Raw genomic sequence first — 23,104 nt, forward strand, 5'->3', positions numbered from 1 at the left:
GGTGCACTGTTTGCACAAGTAACTCTAACCTGTCTGTATTTCGTTTTTTATTTCTAGGAGCGGTGCTTGCAGCCATTGTGTGGAAATAATCATTTAATTTAGTGGTTTATGATGTGTGTCACTATTTGTGGCAGAACTTTTTTCTGAGCCTCGATTTCATTCGGATGACTAGTTTATTTGTTTCCTGTTTAATAATGTTCCGAATATTGTTTGCTATATTCTTGGAGTGTTTTATTCTTTGAACGTAGAACTTGAGTTTTGCTTTTATAATGCCAGAGTGGAGTACTCGACAATACCGGTGGTAATTAAGTTTGAAATCTTGACTACTCCTTGTCCTCTGAATTACAGAGCTCTTTATCTTCTTAGTACAAGCTAATTTAATCCCAGGTGTTATCTGCCTCTCATCTCCACTTCTGTTCAGCTTTTCAATTGTGTTTTTAGTGGAAAGCAAGACACGAAGAGCTGTGGGGATACGTTTAAAAAAGAGTTAACACTCTCTTCTTTGTGAATTTCTCCCCAGCACTCTTCACTTAAGTTATCATTACACATTACGATCAAATCATTACGTTTCTGCAATACAATACTTTTCTTCTATGATCTGTACCTAACTAGTCAGCAAATATTTTTGTTGACATTTTACCATCGTAAACCATTGGCTATTGGTCTTACAACACTTTGTCGGATCTATGAACAAATTGATAATAGCTGCTGCACTATGTCCATCAAACCTCATACGAAATTTTACTCTGTAAAATAATCCAAAGCTGGATATCAACAACTTCAGATGCCCTCGCTCAGTACCACATGACAGAAAATAAGTGTTAATGTCACCACAAAATATGTTTTTGCATTTAAGTCGAGGCACCTTATTAAAATTGTTTTCATCTGGTTATGACGCTCAACAGACTTTCTACCAGTGGTCTGTAAACTTTCAATACTACAGGTTTGAGTATTTCGCGATACACTTTTGTGTCACAGCACTCAAAAAGCTGTAGAACACAATATTTCCAAATCTGAAGAGCTGGGGCCTTCAAATGGTTCAAATGGCTCTGAGCACTATGGGACTCAACTGCTGTGGTCATTAGTCCCCTAGAACTTAGAACTAGTTAAACCTAACTAACCTAAGGACATCACAAACATCCATGCCCGAGGCAGGATTCGAACCTGCGACCGTAGCGGTCTTGCGGTTCCAGACTGCAGCGCCTTTAACCGCACGGCCACTTCGGCCGGCGCTGGGGCCTTAGCTCTACTTTCTCCATATACAGGGTGATTCACAAAGATAAGCAAATATATTAATATGTTACTCTACAAATGAAACTAAAGAAAAAAGTTCATACAAACATAGGTCCGCAAATGTTTAGTTGCGGAGTTACGGATAATAAAAGATTTTTGCCTGAAATTTAGCAATTTTGCATTAGCGAAGCCATCGAAAAACTGTACGAGGGTAAAGTAAAGCATTATTTCCAATTATTTTGTTGTTATTGATGTGGTGAGTCTAATAAAACATGTCCCAGACGTGTATCTGCAGCAGTTTTTCAGAACATCCAGAGAAACAAAGAAGTAATTTCGTAAAATTTTTAATTTATTAACTGCTTGGCCCAATTTGTTATCTAATTTCAGGACAATTTTACAAAGTTTTCAACAGAAGTTGCAGAGAATTTAATTTTGTAAAAATTATGGTAATAACGTTAACTGAAACTGTATGTATGTGTCAGATGATCTGCTATTACTAATACCATAGCACACGTGAATTTATATTAAATCGGAGAAAAAAAGCTCAGTGTTAAGGAAGTTGTACAGTGTATATAGAATTTCACAATACATTCAAAATACATGTTCAATAACGTCTCCACCAAGTTCAATGATTTTAGCTGCACGTGTATCAACAGGTTTTGTTGCTCGTTTCTGTTTCACAGGTTTGTTCTTAATTGCGCCTATTGAATTCATAATACGAGCAAGTAATGCCGTATTTAACCAGTTGCACAACTCCAAGCGAAGAGCAGAATCTCCCGTATGTACACGATGCGCTTTTTGTTTATAGTAAGGATATAGATTATTGTACTTAGTGTACGCCCTATCTTAGATTGTGAAATGCCTAATTGTTGAGTGATACATCGTGTACTGGTACCCGACCTACGTTGAACAGCATCCATAACATCCTCATCATCGTCTTCACGTATCGAGAGATCGTATTGATTATGAACGCTAGGTAGATAACCTGTCTCTCGTAATATTCGAAATACTCCACTAATGGTTCGTGCATTCAGAATTCTCCGAGTTGGATAACGTACGCGATATTGTTGATAGCATCTCACTTAGTAAATGAATCGACTTCAATTACTTCCGGTACGATGGGCGTGGAAGAATTATGGGCAAATTTTAAACACATTGTAAATCACGTATTGGACAAGTATGTGCCGAAAAAGTGGGTTACGGACGGAAAAGACCCACAGTGGTTTAACAGCGCAATTCGGAGAATGCTCGGAAAGCAAAGGCAGTTGCTCTCGGGGTACAAGAAAGATCGGGAGAATGAGGACAGGCAAAAGTTAGTAGGAATTCGTGCTGCTGTAAAAAGAGCAATGCGCGAAGCATTCAGCCACAACCACCGTCATACCTTAGCAAAAGATCTTGCTGAAAACCCAAGGAAATTCTGGTCTTACGTAAAATCGGTAAGCGGGCCGAAGGTTTCCATCCAGTCACTCAGTGATCAGTCTGGCCTGGCAACGGAAGACAGCAAAACGAAAGCTGAAATTTTAAATTTAGCATTTGAGAAATCCTCCACGCAGGAGGATCGTACAAACATACCGCCGTTTGAGTGTCGTACAGATTCCTGTATGGAGGACATAGTGATAGACATCCCTGGGGTTGTGAAGCAGCTGAATGGGATGAAAATAAATAAATCGCCAGGTCCTGATGGGATTCCAATTCGGTTTTACAGAGAGTACTCTACTGCATTGGCTCCATACTTAGCTTGCATTTATAGCGAATCTCTTGCCCAACGTAAAGTCCCGAGCGACTGGAAAAAAGCGCAGGTGACGCCTGTATATAAGAAGGGTAGAAGGACGGGTCCTCAAAGTTACAGACCAATATCCTTAACATCCGTTTGTTTCAAGATTCTCGAACATATTCTCATTTCGAATATAATGAATTTCCTTGAGACAGAGAAGTTGCTGCCCATGCATAAGCACGGCTTTAGAAAGCATCGCTCCTGCGAAACGCAACTCGCAGTTTTCTCACATGATATCTTGCGAACGATGGATGAAGGGTATCAGACGGATGCCATATTCCTTGACTTCCGGAAAGCGTTTGACTTGGTGCCCCACTGCAGACTCCTAACTAAGGTACGAGCATATGGGATTGGTTCCCAAGTATGTGAGTGGCTCGAAGACTTCTTAAGTAATAGAACCCAGTACGTTGTCCTCGATGGTGAGTGTTCAAACGAGGTGAGGGTATCATCTGGAGTGCCCCAGGGAAGTGTGGTAGGTCCGCTGTTGCTTTCTATCTATATAAATGATCTTTTGGATAGGGTGGATAGCAATGTGCGGCTGTCTGCTGATGATGCTGTGGTGTACGGGAAGGTGTCGTCGTTGAGTGACTGTAGGAGGATACAAGATGGCTTGGACAGGATTTGTGATTGTTGTAAAGAATGGCAGCTAACTCTAAATATAGATAAATGTAAATTAATGCAGATGAATAGGCAAAAGAATCCCGTAATGTTTGAATACTCCATTAGTAGTATAGCGCTTGACACAGTCACGTCGATTAAATATTTGGGCGTAACATTGCAGAGCGATATGAAGTGGGACAAGCATGTAATGGCAGTTGTGGGGAAGGCGGATAGTCGTCTTCGGTTCATTGGTAGAATTTTGAGAAAATGTGGTTCATCTGTAAAGGAGACCGCTTATAAGACACTAATACGACCTATTCTTGAGTACTGCTCGAGCGTTTGGGATCCCTATCAGGTAGGATTGATGGAGGACATAGAAGCAATTCAGAGGCGGGCTGCTAGATTTGTTACTGGTAGGATTGATCATCACGCGAGTGTTACGGAAATGCTTCAGGAACTCGGGTGGGAGTCTCTAGAGGAAAGGAGGCGTTCTTTTCGTGAATCGCTACTGAGGAAATTTAGAGAACCAGAATTTGAGGCTGACTGCAGTACAATTTTACTGCCGCAAACTTACATTTCGCGGAAAGACCACGAAGATAAGAGAGATTAGGGCTCGTACAGAGGCATATAGGCAGCCATTTTTCCCTCGTCCTGTTTGGGCGTGGAACAGGGAGAGAAGATGCTAGTTTGGGTTTGGGGTTGTTTGGGGAAGGAGACCAGACAGCGAGGTCACCGGTCTCATCGGATTAGGGAAGGATGTGGAAGGAAGTCGGCCGTGCCCTTTCAGAGGAACCATCCCAACATTTGCCTGGAGTGATTTAGGGAAATCACGGAAAACCTAAATCAGGATGGCCGGACGCGGGATTGAACCGTCCTCCCGAATGCGAGTCCAGTGTCTAACCACTGCGCCACCTCGCTCGGTAGAAGATGCTAGTTGTGGTACGAGGTACCATCCGCCACGCACCGTATGGTGGATTGCGGAGTATGTATGTAGATGTAGATATTTGTTAACTGCAGCCGTAGAATTACCATCACATTTTCCATAAACAAACACCATATCGGCATATTCATCTGTCGTAAATTTGAAAGGTATCCCTATTTCATAAATAATCTACAAACTACAAGAGCTAGTATGTGGTTTCACTTGTTGTTATGCTCTCTCACTAAACAATACAGAAAACTAACTTGTTTCTAGTTTAGGAAACGGCTGAAACAACTCACTAACGGTTGCCGACAATTACATAAATGTTTCTACATTCTTAATGGAAAGTAAACAAATTTACTCGTATAATAATCTTTGCTTCATCTTCTGGAAAACTGCTTCAGATACACGTCTGGAACATGATTTGTTAGATTCACCAGACCAGTAACAACAAAATAAATGTGAATCGTGCTTTACTCTAACCTCGTACAATTTTGCGATGACTTCATATCAGCGAAGTTTCTAAATGCCAGGCTAAATCTTTTATTAGCCTTAAATCCGTAACTAAACATTTGCGGACCTATGTTTATGTGAACTTTTTTCTTTGGTTTTACTTATAGAATAACATATTAAAATATTTGCATATCTTCGTTAATCACCCTGCATATATCAACTTCCCCTTTCCTTTTGTTTGTTTTAAACTAGTATGATATTAGCTTGTGTCCATTAAAATGACTATTCGACTTCTGTGATCTCCATGCGATGTTCTGATTTTCACAACCGTCTCATTTTCCTGAATATATATCACAAGTTTATCTTTTTTATTTATAAAGTTTCTGATGTTTTGTTAGAAAATACTAAACACATTTAATATGCCTGGCTTTTTCAAGCTGCAGTATTTTGTTTTACTAGTAGCTGTTTAAACAGTTATTATACCATATTTGTTCTGCAGCTCTGACTTTCGGAAGAATTTACAGTAAAAAATCCTAGTGAACTTATTGACATTCACTGGGTCGGAACGGCTACGGAACTGATCATATCGGATGCTTTTAGCATGCAGCTGTGCAAGTAACCTCTTACTAGAAGAATCCCCAGATGCAGCCCATGCCACGCATTTTGCGACCAAGTGAAGAGGTGCTATGCATCAGTCATACCCATGTGTGAACGTCCCTCTCCCCGAGTGATTCTCTAGGCCCTGCATCAAAACGTTCCACAGAAGCCTTCACCCAGCGCTTACCATATCGCACAAAGAGTGACACGAAGTTCACAGTAATGTGACCATTGTCAGAAATGTGTATGAGGTCATCCAAAATTGTATAATTGAGAATACGGTCCAAACTCTTACCTGCACCCTTACTATTATTAGATTTTTTCCCCCAAGATCCTTCTAAAAGAGCTTAGATCAAAGGAGATCAGTCCTACCTTGGCTTAAAAATACTGCTTAGCAAAGAGTTCGGAACTACCTCGGACATTACCTTTCCGTAACTACTACCGAGCAATAAACCTTTCTGGTCTTAAGACTCTTCTTCCTAAACATCACTTCCATTGGTGCCCTGTACTGTCGGCCTGCTTCTACGTTCTTGGGAAGTAAAAATCATTCAAAAGCCAAGTTCGCATAAATATTTATTTAAAGTAATCGGTTTCGACAGACTTTGCTGTCATCTTCAGGTCTGAAAAATCCTTTTGTTATGAAACGTGTTTCCTTTAAGCTGGACCTCACGCCAAGTTGTCCAAGCTAATATGAACAAGTATCATAAAAAAAGATTTTTTAAGACCTGAAGATGTCAGTGAAGTCTATCGAAACCAGTTGTTTTAAATAAAGAAATGTTTATGTGATCATGAAAATCAAACAGATCACGCCTTCTGTATTCTCAGAATACTAAAATTTAATCATATTGGAAAGTCTGAATGTTTCTGTCCTCAGTCTCCAAGGCACTGAAGCTATTGGAGACAGCTAGAGTAAAGCAGCCATACTTGCAATATCACCTGGATCTTTCCGCTGATTTGGAAGGCTTGGCTGTAATCCAGTCTTCCGATCTAGACCTAACATTACTGCTGTCGACTGCCGCTCGCAAAACTAACTCTTCGTGCATCACTGCCAAAGCAGCACCAGGTTTCATGATAAGTTGATCTTTTCTAGGTAGCGGTAGTGACAATCACTGCATCTCCAGAAGCGAACAGCATCATTCCTGACACAGATTGTTTCGCATCCTACATGAAAATATTGATGACGTTTCACACCGATTGCCATTTCTGACTATTCTACGGCAGTTTGCACACTTGCCATTGTGAAAGTCAGGGTATTCAACTAAAAAGCTTCATTCAAAGAAAAAACACATGAGGTACTTCTAAAACGGATTATCTGTTAAAATATTTAAAAACGAGAATTATATAGCGCTAATTGCGTTAAAGCAATGAAAATGTACCGAGAGATGTAAATATTTACTGCCACAGAAATGGATGTTACGTTAGATCTCAGCTACTTCACAATCGAAATATATCTTAATAAACTTGTTAGATTATGCAAAACTGGTAACGGTACAAATTTACTGACTTTTCATGATACTAATATTTTATTGCAACTACGTTGGGAACTATGGTATTTTTTCGATATAAAATATATAACCATCTGGGTATACATATGCTAACATTTTTGTAGCAATAAATCTACGAAAATTAAACTTCAGTAGTAATGAAATTGCAAAAAAAGGCGTTTAAATTATTAGTTTAGCCAGTGTGGTAAATAACTCAATAAAGAGATGTGTTTCGACCGAGTAAATTGTTCAGAACGTAAAACATCGTATTCTGCTGCTAACAGGTAGAAAAATCTACCAGGTACACGTCATATGAAACAACATTAAATTCGAATATAGCGGTAGACCAAAAGTAAAGCAGAAAAATGTTACAAATGCGAATAACCAACGAGCACGCTAACTTAAATAATGAGTATATTTGTCTCAAATATCAACTCAAAAAGTACTGACAAAAACAACTTGAATTAATCAAAACAGAAAATAGCAATTTAATATCTAATAATTAATATGGGTCAGTGAGTAGGTGTATAATTATCAGACTACAAATCTAAAGGTCATGGGCTCAACCTATTGTATTTCACTCTCACTGCTATTTTCCCCTCACAGTTCTCTGGCTTTTATATCTGATACACAGTTATTTAGTAATTCCGAGAAGCGGAGTGAAAATTCGAATGTCACTGCACTGTGTGCTATGACGGACCCTCCCTGGCGTTGGTTGCTCAATAAATCTATGTGATGAGTTTAAGCAGTAACGGCAATTGAAGGATTGGAATACTGGATCGATATTGTCGCATGTTCGAGCGGTACATGCCTGCTTTTATGCCCGCAGCTAAACTCTCTGCAAAAAAAGTAATATTTTGTGATCTTTCGGTCAAAATTATCCAAGTATCAGCTAATAATACGAATTTAAATGAATACACGTTACAATAAAGTAAATGTTAATAAAATTGTAAAAAAATGTTGAATTCCCCTGTTAATGGATGTAGCCAACACCACGACGTTTTTATGGAAGGAAATGATTTCGTAGATCAGTTAAAGCACAAACATATTAAAAATATTGTTTAGCCATGAAACAAAATTACAAAAAGTATCAAATGCCGTGAAGATTGCGTGATTGCGTATTTAATATTACATAAACCACATAAGTTGACGAAAAATAGAGTCCCATTCTGTTAAATTAAGCAATATATTCGCCATCTCATACATAAATAAAGTTCACTATGGTGATCAACGTATCAGAAATCGCCCAATCAAAAGTATATGTCCCTAGCCTTTTCAATGATAATTCCAGATTCCTATCCCAAAAAAATCAAATTCAACACTTCATATCGCATAACCTTCAAAAAAACGTTAAAGTTACAAAATGGCTCACTAATTCTAAGTGCTATTTGACTCGATATCTTTCTAAGTGTTAACAAATGTTAAAGTACTTTAGCGGCCACTTGGCGCCCAAAATCAGTCAGTTCATAAGTCCTACGATCACGCTGTCAGCTCCCTAATATACATTTGTAGGACCATCTGAACTGTGTGACCATCCGACACACAATGACCTGAAGCTACTGCTCGGTCACACGTATAAGCCCTCAGTTCGGGCACCAAAACTCACAACGAATGTAGCATACAGAAAGTGGGGCATAAAAGCAACAAATAAATCATATTTGTTAAGTGAAAGGAATTTCTCCACCGGTCCCCCTCCCTCCCCCCTCCCCCCCCCCCCGAACATAAATATTAACAAGTATCTAATAGAATATGCAGTGTCAAATAAAATATGCACTTTGTCAACATGCACCCACAATAAAAGAAAAAGAAATTGTTGCTAAAACACGATAAGACAGAAGTTGGTGTCTTGAATAGAAGCGTCTCTTAGCGCTCTATTCAATTTTTGTATCAAATGCTACATTTAAATTACCTCTTTCAGGTGTCGGAAGTTTTTACATGTGCTAAATGTGATAGTTGACTGAATAAACTACAAATCATGTAATAATCTGTACATATGATACTTAGCTAGAAAGGGAAAGTTATAAAGAATGCCCAACTTTGTTCATGTTCCGTATAAGTGTGGAGAATACGATGCTCTGTCACACTGATGTAATTAAAAATATATAAAACGTGCAGACCTAGAGCAGCGCCACGAAACGGCATCAAGAAGGCGATGACCCGCGCAACAATGGAAAGAACGGACAACGCCACACCTCCGGTAAGACAGAGTTCAGCGCCCCCTGTCCGCGCTGGTTTAACCAGCCGCCAATCGCTGGTCGACCTAGTTCGCTAGCAGACTTTGAGAGCGTCGATATTGAATAATAGGAAACAGTTCTGCGAGTACTAAAAGTGATAAGCGTTCGCATGTAGAAGACCTAGGAAGCAAGTTTTGTTTATTTTCTTTTTAGAAATAACTGTTCAATTAACCTTCAATTGTTATGTACAGATCTTCCTCGATTCCTTCCACCACCCATTGCAACTTCTCTCCTCCCTTGTTTGTGTCGGCGACTGACTCCCGCAGTAGCCGACGCAACATAAAACACGTAATAATCCAATAAATAAAATACATATGATGTGACTTTTACATGTGTATCTATAGCTATACTCTGCTGTATACATAACTAGGCCTACTTTAGGTATTCGGGTCAGTACCACAATGCCAAGTTTTGTAGGCGATAACATCTCGGTCGGCGAAGGATTCTAGTCCAAGTAGCGATCCGTTTTCGCAACGGACAATTGCAAGTGTAAACCAAGCACTACCGGAATTACCCATAGCAGCGTCTAGGGTGAAATTTACCCTACAACCACGAAAAAAAAATATGAACTAGAAATCATGTAATAAGCTGTACATAATTTATGATACTTAGTTACAAAGGGCAAGTTATAAAGAATGGCCGGCCTCGGTGGCCGTGCGGTTCTAGGCGCTCCAGTCCGGAGCCGCGCTGCTGCTACGGTCGCAGATTCGAATCCTGCCTCGGGCATGGGTGTGTGTGATGTCCTTAGGTTAGTTAGGTTTAAATAGTTATAAGTTCTAGGGGACTGATGACCACAGCAGTTGAGTCCCATAGTGCTCAGAGCCATTTGAACCATTTGAACCATAAAGAATGCCCAGCTTTATTCATGTTCCGTATAAGTGTGGAGAATACGATGCTCTGTCACATTGATGTAATTAAAAATATATAAAACGTGCAGACCTAAAGCATCGACTGTACACCAACCAGCGCAGTTTATTCAGTCAACATATTATTAGCCTGGAGAATAAACTGGGAGTTAATGGCACAGCTCAAACTGTCATATTGAATGGACCACCTGACAGTCCGTGGCGGAGGTTACTCCACCTCTCTTGTAGCGTCTGCCACTGGAGTTGGCTGAGCATTTCTGTGACACTTTCGCGGTAATAAATGAATCTGTAACAAAAGGTGCTGCTATTCTTTGGAACCTTCCTATTTCCTCTATCAGTCATATCTGGTACGGATTGGTCGACAACACCTAGTGTATTGCACTACCATTTAAAAATACTTTGTTTGTCCAGGTCGTATGAAGCGTTCAACTGCTATTAATGCCATAGCATCTGATGTTTCTGGTTTTTATATATATTTTATATATGACAAGAGCCGCTCGGCTTCAGCTAATGTAATTTTCCACCATGTGTTATAACAAGGCCCACTCTTTCTGAAGACGATATTTTTAGAAATATCCAAACCTAGGTCAAGGCCTAATAAACCTTTGTTTTGCATCTCGTTTTTTCAACCTTATCATTAGTTTTTAATGATTTTTGTAAAAGTATTCATTTATTTTTAGGACCTAACTGCTTTAGTTCTTGTGGTAGACATGGTATTCATGTCTCACTACATAATGTAATTAACCTGATTTGATTGGTTTTCCTATACGTCGAACCTATGAATTACTGTCTAATTTTAAGGTGCTTCTGAATAGCGCCAGTCTTCCATGTTGCGACAGCCGTCCTTTCTACTGTGAGCACCTTCTCCCACGCGCCGGTACTCATGTCAACGCTCGCCTCACCCCTTCCACGCCTGGGAGAGACACCAATTTCCTGTCGCTAGTCACTTGCTCGCCCTCTGCCGACTTCCCTCGCTTCGGCTCCTCAACCGAACAAAGTACTTACAGCTCCAAAATTCTAGTACTTTAAGCGACTGATACCATGCCAGCTTATACATTATGCAACAGTGCTGAATCTTGCTCTAATTATGAAGAACACTAAAATTTAAAAAAAAATTAACCGACTCCAAATTTTCTTTTTTAACCCCGCATTATTCCTCTGTAAATAGTTTCACATAATAACAAACTTTTGAGGGTGTGCACAATGACGCCTGATCCACACGCTATGTTCCTGTTCCATGCCTCCATGTCAAACAACAGGGATTTCCAAAATATAGATCATGCGAAACCCAACTCGAACATTTATCACATGACATCCTGAAAGCTATGGATCAAGGCCTTCAGGTAGATGCAGCATTTCTCGATTTCCGAAAAGCATTTGACTCAGTACCGCGACCACGCTTATTATCCAAATCACGAAAGTACGGGGTATCAGGCGAAATTTGTGAGTGGATATAGGATTACTTCGTAGGGAGAACGCAGAGACTCATCGACAGATGCAGAAGTAACTTCGGATTTGCCCCACGGACGCATGTTGGGTCCATTTCTGTGCATGTTGGTGATTAACGGCCTTGGGGACAATGTCAATAGTAGCATAACACTTTTGGCAAATGATGCAGCTAAAATTGTAATGAGATAACGTCTGAAAGAAGCTGCTCAAATGTTCAAACACACCTGGATCAGGTTTCAGAGTGGTCCAAGGATTGGCAAATGGCTTTAAGTGTTCAGAAAGTAAAATTCTACATATCACAAAACGAAGATATAAACTATCCGATGATCAAAATATCAGTGAGTCGCAGATGGAATCTTTTAACTCATACAAATACCTGAGTGTAACACTTCGTAGGGATATGAAATGGAACGATCAGATAGTCTCAGACGCGGTTGAAGCAGGTATCAAATGGTTCGAATGGCTCTGAGCACTATGGGACTTAACGTATGAGGTCATCAGTCCCCTAGAACTTAGAACTACTTAAACCTAACTAACGTAAGGACATCACACACATCCATGCCCCAGGCAGGATTCGAACCTGCGACCGTAGCGGTCGCGCGGTTCCAGACTGAAGCGCCTAAAACCGCTCGGCCACTCCGGTCGGTTAAAGCAGGTATCACATCGGTTTATTTGTAGAATACTAGGGAAATGCAGTCAGTCTATAAATATATTTTGTGAGTCATCAGTCTTCTGACTGATTTGATGGGGCCCGCCACAAATTCCTGTCCTGTGCCAACTTTCATCTCAGAGTAGCACTTGCAATCTACGTCCTCAATTGTTTGAGAATGTATTCCTATCTCTGTTTTCCTCTACAGATTTTAGCCTCTACAGCCCCCTCCAGTGCCATGGAAATTATTCCCAGATGTCTTACCATCCTGTCCCTTCTCCTTGTCAGTTTTTTCGTATATTCTTTTCCTCTCCGATTCTGCAAAGAACCTCCTCATTCCCTACCTTGTCAGTCCACTTAATTTGCGACATTCATCTATAGTACCACATCGCAAATGTTTCGGTTCTCTTCTTTTCAGGTTTTTCCACCGTCCAAGATTCACTACCATACAATGCTATGCTCCAAACGTACATTCTGAGAAATTTCTTCCTCAAGTTAAGACTTACGTTTGATAGTATAGACTTATATTCGCCAGGAATGCACTTATTGCTAATGTTGCTCTGCTTTTGATGTCCTCCTTGCTCCAACCGACATGGGTTACTTTGCTGCCAAGGTAACAGAGTCCCTCAACTTCATCTACTTCGTCACCATCAATTCTAATGTTATGTTTCTCACTTCTGCTACTTCTCATTACTTTCGACTTTCTTCGATTTACTTTCAATCCATATTCTGTACTCATTAGACTGTTCACTCGATTCAGCAGATCCTACAAACCTTCATTTTCACTGAGGACAGCAATGTCATCAGCGAACCTTATCACTGAAATCCTTTCATATTTAATTCTAATTCCAATCTAGAACCTTTTTTATTTACATCATTGCTTCTTCGATGTATAGAATTAACATTAAGGGTGAAGACTACATCCCTGTCTTACATCCTTTTTTAAACCGAGGACTTTTTCTTTGTCTTCCATTCTTATTATTCCCTCTTGGCTATTGTACATATTCTATTGTTCCCGTCTCTCCCTATAGCTTATCCCTGTTTTCCTCAGAATTTCGAACATCTTCCATCTTTTGACATTGTCGAACACTTTTTCCAGGTCGACAAATCCTGCGAACGTGTCTTTATTTTTCTTTGGTCTAGCTTCCATTATCAGCCGCACGTTATAACTGCTTGTCTGGTGTCTTTGCTTTTCCTAAATCCAAGCTGTTCGTCATCTAACACATGCACAACTTTCTTTTTCATTTTTCTGTTAATATTATTGTCAGCAACTTGGATGCATGAGCTTTAAAGTTGATTGTGCAATAATTCTCGCAACTGTCAGCTCTTGCTGTCTTCGGAATTGTGTGGATGATGTTTGTCTGCAAGTCTGATGGTTTATCGCCAGTCAAATACATTCTACTCATCAAAGTGAGTAACCGTTTTGTTGCCACTACTTTTGTCGAATGTTATATATCCCATCTGCCTTATTTGATCTTAAGTTTTCTAAACATCTTTTAAATTCTGATTCTAATACTGGATCCCCTACCTCTTCTACATCGACTCCTGTTTCTTCTTCTATGACATCAGAAAAGTCTTCCCCCTCTTAGAGCCTTCAGTGTACTCTTTCTATGTAATAGTGGAATTCCCATCGCACTCTTAATGTTACCATCTTTGTTTTGCATTTCACCGAAAGCTTTTTGATTTTTCTACCTGGTGAGTCAGTCCTGCAGACAATCATTTATTCTTTGATTTCTTCACATTTTTCATCCAGTCATTTCGCCTTAGCTTTCTTGGACTTCCTATTTACTTCATTTCTTAGCGACTTATATTTCTGTATTCCAGTATTTCCCTGGACATTTTTGTACTTCTTTCTTTTGTCGACCAGCTAAATTATTTCTTGTGTTACCCACTGTTTTTCTACTGTTACCGCTACCTTCTTTATACCTAAGTTTTTCTTTGCAACTTCTGTGATTGCCCTTTCTAGAGATGCCCATTCTTCTTCAACCGAATTACCTACTCAGCAATTCATTATCGCAGCATCTATAGCTTAATAGAACTTCAACCGTACCGCTTCAATGTTTAGTATTTCAGTAGCCCACTTCCTTGCGTCCTAAGTCTCCCTGACTAGTCTCTTAAAACTTCAGCTTACTCTTTATCATTACTAATTTGTGATCTGAGTCTATATAAGCTCCTGGGTACGCCTTGCAATTCAGAATCTGATTTAGGGATCTCTTCCTGACCATGGTATTATCTAACGGAAATCTTCCCGTATCTTCCGGCCTTTTTTAGGTATACTTCCTCTTGTGATTCTTGAACAGAATGTTCGCTATCACTAATTAATATTTGCTGCAGAACTCAACTGCTACGAAGGCCATATTACACCGCAACCGCTTTTTCTATCCCCCCCCCCCCCCATCCCACCACCCCAAACACCCACAACCACATTCCAATCCTCCATGAATATTAAATTTTCATCTTCCTTTATGTACTGAATTTCCCGTTCAATATTTCCGTACACTTTCTCTATTTCCGCGTCCACTGCATGCAACGTCGGCATATATACCTCAACTACTGTTGTCCGTATTTGCTCTAGATTTTGACGAGAACAACCGTATCACTTAACTGTTCAGAGTAATCTGTCCTACCTCCCTATTCATTACGAATCCTACTCTCGCTATTCCATTTTCTGCTGCTGTTGATATTAAACTGTACTCATTTGGCCAGAAATCCTTGTCTTCTTTTCATTTAAGTTCACGGACCCCCACTATATCTAGAATGAAATTAGAATTATATATCAATACCTTCAGCTGCTGACGCGCGTTGATATATATCAACGCGGACAGGTGAAAATGTGTGCCCCGACCGGGACTCGAACCGGGTATCTCTTGCTTACATAGCAGATGCTCTATCCATTTGAGCCACCGAGGGCACAGAGGATAGTGCGACTGCAAGGATTATCTCGCGCACGCCTCCCGCGAGACCCACATTCTCACCTAATATGTCCTCACACTACATTCGTAGTGCCCCTACCCAACACACATATTACCCGAACTCTTATGGGACTTGGTAAGAATGTCTTCCACGAGTAATGAGTGTGTTGGGTAGGGACAATACGAATGTAGTGTGTGGACATATAAGGTGAGAATGTGGGTCTCGCGCGAGGAGTGCGCGAGATATTCCCTGCAGTCGCACTATCCTCTGGGCCCTCGGTGGCTCAAATGGTTCAAATGGCTCTGAGCACTATGGGACTTAACGGCTGAGGTCATCAGTCCCCTAGAACTTAGAACTACTGACCGAAGGACATCACACACATCCATGCCCCAGGCAGGATTCGAACCTGCGACCGTAGCAGTCGCGCGGTTCTGGACTGAAGCGCCTAGAACCGCTCCGTCACCGTGGCCGGCTCGGTGGCTCAGATGGACTTCAAAACTCACCTGAACTGTAAAATTTTATGCCGACACGGTAGTTCAGCGTGTTCGGTCAGAGAGTTGGTTGGCCTCTGTAATAAAAAAACTGAGTGGAAGGATCAAAAAAAAAAAAAAAAAAGCTTCAATGGATGTCATGTGACGTCCGCAACGACCAAACACATAAGCAACGATCAAAAAAAAAGAAAGAAGCAAAAGAAAGATAGATAGAGCGTCTACCACGTAATCAGGAGATCCCGGGTTCGAGTCCCGGTCTGGGCACACATTTTCACCTCTCCCCGTTGATATATATCAACGCCCGTCAGCAGCTGAAGATATTAATATACACTCCTGGAAATGGAAAAAAGAACACATTGACACCGGTGTGTCAGACCCACCATACTTGCTCCGGACACTGCGAGAGGGCTGTACAAGCAATGATCACACGCACGGCACAGCGGACACACCAGGAACCGCGGTGTTGGCCGTCGAATGGCGCTAGCTGCGCAGCATTTGTGCACCGCCGCCGTCAGTGTCAGCCAGTTTGCCGTGGCATACGGAGCTCCATCGCAGTCCTTAACACTGGTAGCATGCCGCGACAGCGTGGACGTGAACCGTATGTGCAGTTGACAGACTTTGAGCGAGGGCGTATAGTGGGCATGCGGGAGGCCGGGTGGACGTACCGCCGAATTGCTCAACACGTGGGGCGTGAGGTCTCCACAGTACATCGATGTTGTCGCCAGTGGTCGGCGGAAGGTGCACGTGCCCGTCGACCTGGGACCGGACCGCAGCGACGCACGGATGCACGCCAAGACCGTAGGATCCTACGCAGTGCCGTAGGGGACCGCACCGCCACTTCCCAGCAAATTAGGGACACTGTTGCTCCTGGGGTATCGGCGAGGACCATTCGCAACCGTCTCCATGAAGTTGGGCTACGGTCCCGCACACCGTTAGGCCGTCTTCCGCTCACGCCCCAACATCGTGCAGCCCGCCTCCAGTGGTGTCGCGACAGGCGTGAATGGACGGACGAATGGAGACGTGTCGTCTTCAGCGATGAGAGTCGCTTCTGCCTTGGTGCCAATGATGGTCGTATGCGTGTTTGGCGCCGTGCAGGTGAGCGCCACAATCAGGACTGCATACGACCGAGGCACACAGGGCCAACACCCGGCATCATGGTGTGGGGAGCGATCTCTTACACTGGCCGTACACCACTGGTGATCGTCGAGGGGACACTGAATAGTGCACGGTACATCCAAACCGTCATCGAACCCATCGTTCTACCATTCCTAGACCGGCAAGGGAACTTGCTGTTCCAACAGGACAATGCACGTCCGCATGTATCCCGTGCCACCCAACGTGCTCTAGAAGGTGTAAGTCAACTACCCTGGCCAGCTAAGATCTCCGGATCTGTCCCCCATTGAGCATGTTTGGGACTGGATGAAGCGTCGTCTCACGCGGTCTGCACGTCCAGCACGAACGCTGGTCCAACTGAGGCGCCAGGTGGAAATGGCATGGCAAGCCGTTCCACAGGACTACATCCAGCATCTCTACGATCGTCTCCATGGGAGAATAGCAGCCAGCATTGCTGCGAAAGGTGGATATACACTGTACTAGTGCCGACATTGTGCATGCTCTGTTGCCTGTGTCTATGTGCCTGTGGTTCTGTCAGTGTGATCATGTGATGTATCTGACCCAGGAATGTGTCAATAAAGTTTCCCCTTCCTGGGACAATGAATTCACGGTGTTCTTATTTCAATTTCCAGGAGTGTATAATTCGAATTTCGTCATCAATGGTGTCCGTTCTTTCAGACATGTCCGAAAGGACAGGCACCATATCCGAATACGTATATCTAGATTGAGTCTCTTCGTTTGCCTTCTCAGATTTTATAGCTTCCCAACCACGTTCAAACTTTTGACGTTCCGTTCTCCAACTGCCGGCCGAAGTGGCCGTGCGGTTAAAGGCGCTGCAGTCTGGAACCGCAAGACCGCTACGGTCGCAGGTTCGAATCCTGCCTCGGGCATGGATGTTTGTGATGTCCATAGGTTAGTTAGGTTTAACTAGTTCTAAGTTCTAGGGGACTAATGACCTCAGCAGTTGAGTCCCATAGTGCTCAGAGCCATTTGAACCATTTGAACCGTTCTCCAACTAGTAGAACGTTACTCTTTCGTATTGCTTACCAGTTACTCGTGCGGCCCATCCTGGAATATTGCTCTAGTGTGTGCAACACAACCAAGTAGGACTTCCGGGGGATACAAAACGTAGACATGGAATGGCAGTACGAGAGGTCTCATGTTTGTTTGAACCGTGGGAGAGAGTCACAGAGATGTTGAAAGAACCTAACCGGCAGACTTTTGACGTTAATGGCTCTAGGAATACACTACAACAATGATTTTTGTCGCACTATATACATGAAGAGAATAGGAAAATGTCTTAATAACTGGTACAACTGGACGTACTCTCTGTCATGCACTTCATAGGGATTCGCAGGGTATATATGTATTGGGGCTGTGCATAAGTTCGCAGAGATTTTCCGTGAGTTTAATAAATACAGCAGACACACATTACAGAGACACTAGTCATCAATAATATATTCTTCTTCACTATTTACAAAAGTCTGCCAACGCTACGGTATCTTTTTGGTTCCGCAACTGTAGAAATCACGTGGCTTTAAGGCGAGGAATTCGTCGAGCAATGTTCGGAGTGCATTTTCATCTGGAAAGGAAGTTCCTTGAAGGCTGTTTGATGGAAAGCGAAAAAGGTGAAAATCTTAGGGTGCAAGATCAGATGAATTAGATGGGTGCGGGATGATTTCACGATCCAACTCCTGTATAGTGTTTGTCATTGTAGTAGAATGTGGACAGGCATTACCGTGGAGTAGGATTACATCACCTAGCGTCTCTTTTTCTAACAATAAATGTCAGCAGAGATGTTTACACCGCGGGGAAGTAATTCGTAGTACACCACACCGTCGCTGTTCCACCAGATGCATAACATTATATTTTGCGGATGAGAGCAGGTCTTCGTATGCGGAACTGCTGCTTTGTTTGGGTTCAACCATTCCTTTCTTTTCCATATGTTAGCATAAAGACATCATTCATCGTCACAAATAACCACGTAGGATAGGAATGGTCGGTGTTGTTCACGAGCCAGTTGTAAATGAGCAAGCAGAGATGCACTCATAGCCACCCGCTGACCTTTGTGATTTTAGCTTAGAGCATGCGGTACCCATACACCTGATTTTTGAACGCACCCCTACTGCAAGCAAATGCCGCACAATGGTGGAACGATCACGTTTCAATACATTTGTCAGTTCTCGAGACCACTGACGTGGATCATCGTTGATGATTGTTGTTGTGGTCTTCAGTCCAGAGACTGGTTTGATGTAGCTCTCCATGCTACTCTATCCTGTGCAAGCTTCTTCATCTCCTAGTACCTACCGCAACCCACATCCTTCTGAATCTGCTTAGTGTATTCATCCATTGGTCTCCCTCTACGATTTTTACCCTCCACGCTGCCCTCCAATACTAAATTGGTGATCCCTTGATGCTTCAGAATATGCCCTACCAACCGATCCCTTCTTCTAGTCAAGTTGTGCCACAAATTTCTCTTCTCTCCAGTTCTATTCAGTACCTCCTCATTAGTTATGTGATCTACCCATCTAATCTTCATCATCCTTCTGTAGCACCACATTTCGAAAGCTTCTATTCTCTTCTTATCTAAACTATTTATCGCCCATGTTTCACTTCCATACATGGCTACACTCCATACACAAATACATACAGAAATGACTTCCTGACACTTAAATCTATACTCGATGTTAACAAATTTCTCTTCTTCAGAAACGCTCTCCTTGTCATTGCCAGTCTACATTTGATGATAAATACGTTTAAATTCATCAATCCCCGAAGATCTTCCTGAACGTGGAGAGTCATTGATGTCAAAACTATCCTCTTCGAAATAGAAAACCAACATTCTTTCCAGCTCTGTACAGTGGCGTTATTCCCATAAACGTCGCAAATGTTTCTGTCTGCCTGCTCTGCCGTAACCCCTCTACTGAACTCAAACAGAAGGATCTGTCGGAAATGTTTCGATTTCTCCAAGTGGCAATCCAGTTTCTAGCGTCCACAACTCCACTCACTGTCTCCAAATGTCAAACTGCCCGTATGTGAACTCATATAGCAACAGTGAACTAAAAATAAAAATGACAATCGATAAATAAATCCAGAGCAATCGTAATACCAACATACAAAACAAAAACGCTACGAAGTTATGCACCAACCTAATAGTTGTGTTGGTAGAGGAGTATGCAATCTATCAAATATGGATTCCGATTCATAATATTTTAGACAGATTTCCAGCGTCTTCGTCCTCATCTCGATTAACAAATGAAACAGAGGCAGCAGGAAAAGTATGCTTGCTGCCCACTATCGATATGACGAAAAGGTCAGGGGTCCTCGGGCTTGATACCACAACCGCAACTTGCTCCCATGACGGCGCCCACGCAGCCGCGGGCGTCTTGCGTGGGCGACAGATTCCGTAAATACCAAGGCCCCACCTTTGTCCAGTTTTCGCTACTCCCTAAGGCCTTCAATACGATCCTTTCATAGGAGAGTCACTGACTCCTGCCAGTGTTTACGTTTTTCGATTCTGATCGTTGCCTGGGCTGTTTGCGAACGCTAACGACAACTTTCGCTACGTTCTGGACTTTGCTTCTGGCTAGCCGGCCACCTCGTGAACTCCACCGCCATCGCCCGTTTGTTCCACCTGTCTCTGCGTCACCAGCAGTGCAGAGTGATCATAAACAGTGTTCTACCTACGCAGAGTAGGGTAGAAAACTAAGCATGTAGAAGCAAACAAGACGAATGTTACTGTGCATCGCGTGTCCAGGTGGATTAATTTTGGCCACGGTCGGACAGGGGTTTTTACTACAAATCTTTGATCTTTACCAGAATATTTTGCCACGTTTCTACATCTACGTCTACATGAATACTCCTCAAGCCCAGGTACGGTAAGTGGCGGAGGCACTACTTTCCACTTCCTTCCCTGTTTCACTGGCAAATAGGGTGAGGGAGGAACGACTATCTACACGTTTCCTTACGAGCTCTAATTTCTCTTACCTTCCTTACATGCCGGTTCTCTAAATTTTCTAAACAGTGGTCCTCGAAAAGCAAGTCGCCTTCCCTCCAGGGATTCCCATTTGAGTTTCCGAAGCATATCTCTAATACTCGCATGTTGACCGAAACTACCGGTAACAAATTGTAAGTAGGCTGTTTAGGTTTTTATGTTGGTAACGCCACGTAGCGCTCTGTATTAAAATCACTGGCTGTGCTGTGTGCAGTCTGAGGCTGGTCGGCATTGTTGAAAAACTCTATTGTAGTGGGCAGTTGGATGTTAACAGAGCATAGCGTTGCGCAGTTGGAGGTGAGCCGCCAGCAGTGGTGGATGTGGAGAGAGAGAGATGGCGGAGTTTTGAGAGCGGATGACCTGGACCTGTGTCCATCAGAGACAGTAAATTTGTAAGAATGGATGTCATGAACTGATTTTTGAACATTATTAAGATAATTACATTGTTTGTTCATTATCAAAATCTTTCATTTGCTAACTATACCTATCAGTAGTTAGTGACTTCAGTAGTTAGAATCTTTTATTTAGCTGGCAGTATTGGCGCTCGCTGTATTGCAGTAGTTTGAGTAACGAAGGTTTTTGTGAGATAAGTGATTTGTGAAAGGTATAGGTTATTGTTAGTCAGAGCCATTGTTTTGTAGGAATTTTTGAAAGTCAGATTGCATCGCGCTAAAAATATTGTGTCAGTTTAGTGTTGATCAGAATAAGTAAAGAGAGTAATGTCTGAGTACGTTCAGTTTTGCTCAGCTGTTTGAAATGCAAATAATGTAAGAGGTTTATCAGCACAGTCATTCATTAATTTTTGTAAGGGGACGTTTCAAAATCTAGCAGCCCGCCTCCAAATTGCTTCGATGTCTTCCTCTAATCCGCATTGGTGCGGATTCCAAATACTGAAGCACTGTTCAAGGACGGGTCGCACTAGTATTCTGTGTATGGTCTTCTTTACTGATATTCCACACTTTCCTAAAATTCTCACAATAATCCGAAGTCTGTCACTCGGTTTCCCTACTACAATCCTTACATGCCGGTTCCATTTCATATTGCTTTGAAACGTTACGCCTAGATATGCAATCGACGTGGCTGTGCCGGCCGTTGTGGCCGAGCTGTTCTATGTGCTTCAGTCCGGAACCGCGCTGCTGCTGCTACGGTCGCAGGTTAGAATCCTGCCTTGCACATCGATGTGTGTGATGTCCTTAGGTTAGTTAGCCTTAAGTAGTTCTAAGTCTAGGGGATTGATGACCTCAAATGTCAAGTCAAATAGTGCTTAGAGCTATTGAATTTAGACCCGCATGTGAATGCCACATTTTTAAGCACACGAGACTGTGCAGCACGCTTCTAATGCTGTATTCAAACATTTCGGCATTCTTTATCCTATTCATCTGTATTAACTTACATTTCTCTACATTTAGAGGTAGTTGCCATTCATCTCACAACCTGGAATGTCTAATTCATCTTGTATCCTCCTACAGTCACTAAGCAACAGCACCTTCCCGTACACCATAGCATCACCAGGAAACAGCCGTATATTCCTGCTCACCCTGTCTGCCAGTTCATTTATGTGAATAGGAAGTAACAGAGGTCCTCTCACTCTTCCCTGGGGCACTCCTGACGATATCCTTGTCTTTGATGAACACTCGCCGTCAGGGACAACTTTACTTGAAAAATCTTCAAGCCACTTTAATACCTATTAACCTATTCCGTATGCTCGTACCTTCATTGGGGCACTGTGTCATTGCTTTTCGGAAATCTAGGTATATGGAATCTGCCTGTTTCACTTTTTCCCCCCCCTGCTAATAATTTTTATATGAGGAGAAACTCAGTTTTTTCATAGATAAACTGTAGGTTCCTGTATAACTGGGAAACTAAGCAAGTTGAACGAGGGGAGTAAGAACAGTGGACTATGGCTAGTAAACCCTTGAGGTGTTCAAAGGATCTTTCGGGTCGAAGGTAGTAGCTACAACTTTTCAATAAATATCCAGTGAATCATAGAATTTAATCTAGAAAGAGAACTTAAAGCAAATTTTGCGCAAGAAACTCCAAAAATCACACTTGATCACTCCTAGCACACAGGAAAGAAAGAAAATAAAGGTCAAGAAACAAATTTTAATAGAGATGGATCAGTGACTTTAAAAATGCATGTGAAAGATAGCACCGATGAAACAACAGAAACAGTTAATTACCATCTATAGTTGTAAATATGTCTCCTGTTTTCTTCTTTGTCACCTTGTCATCCTCCTCAAACGTACGTTTGATGTGCAGCTTGATTGTCGATAAGCTGGTCGTTTTATTTGCCAATGTGAGTGGTAGTTCCTGACTGATGTAAAAGTTTTGG

The sequence above is a fragment of the Schistocerca serialis genome, chromosome 7 (assembly GCF_023864345.2).
Source record: "Schistocerca serialis cubense isolate TAMUIC-IGC-003099 chromosome 7, iqSchSeri2.2, whole genome shotgun sequence".
Taxonomy (NCBI): Eukaryota; Metazoa; Arthropoda; class Insecta; order Orthoptera; family Acrididae; genus Schistocerca; species Schistocerca serialis.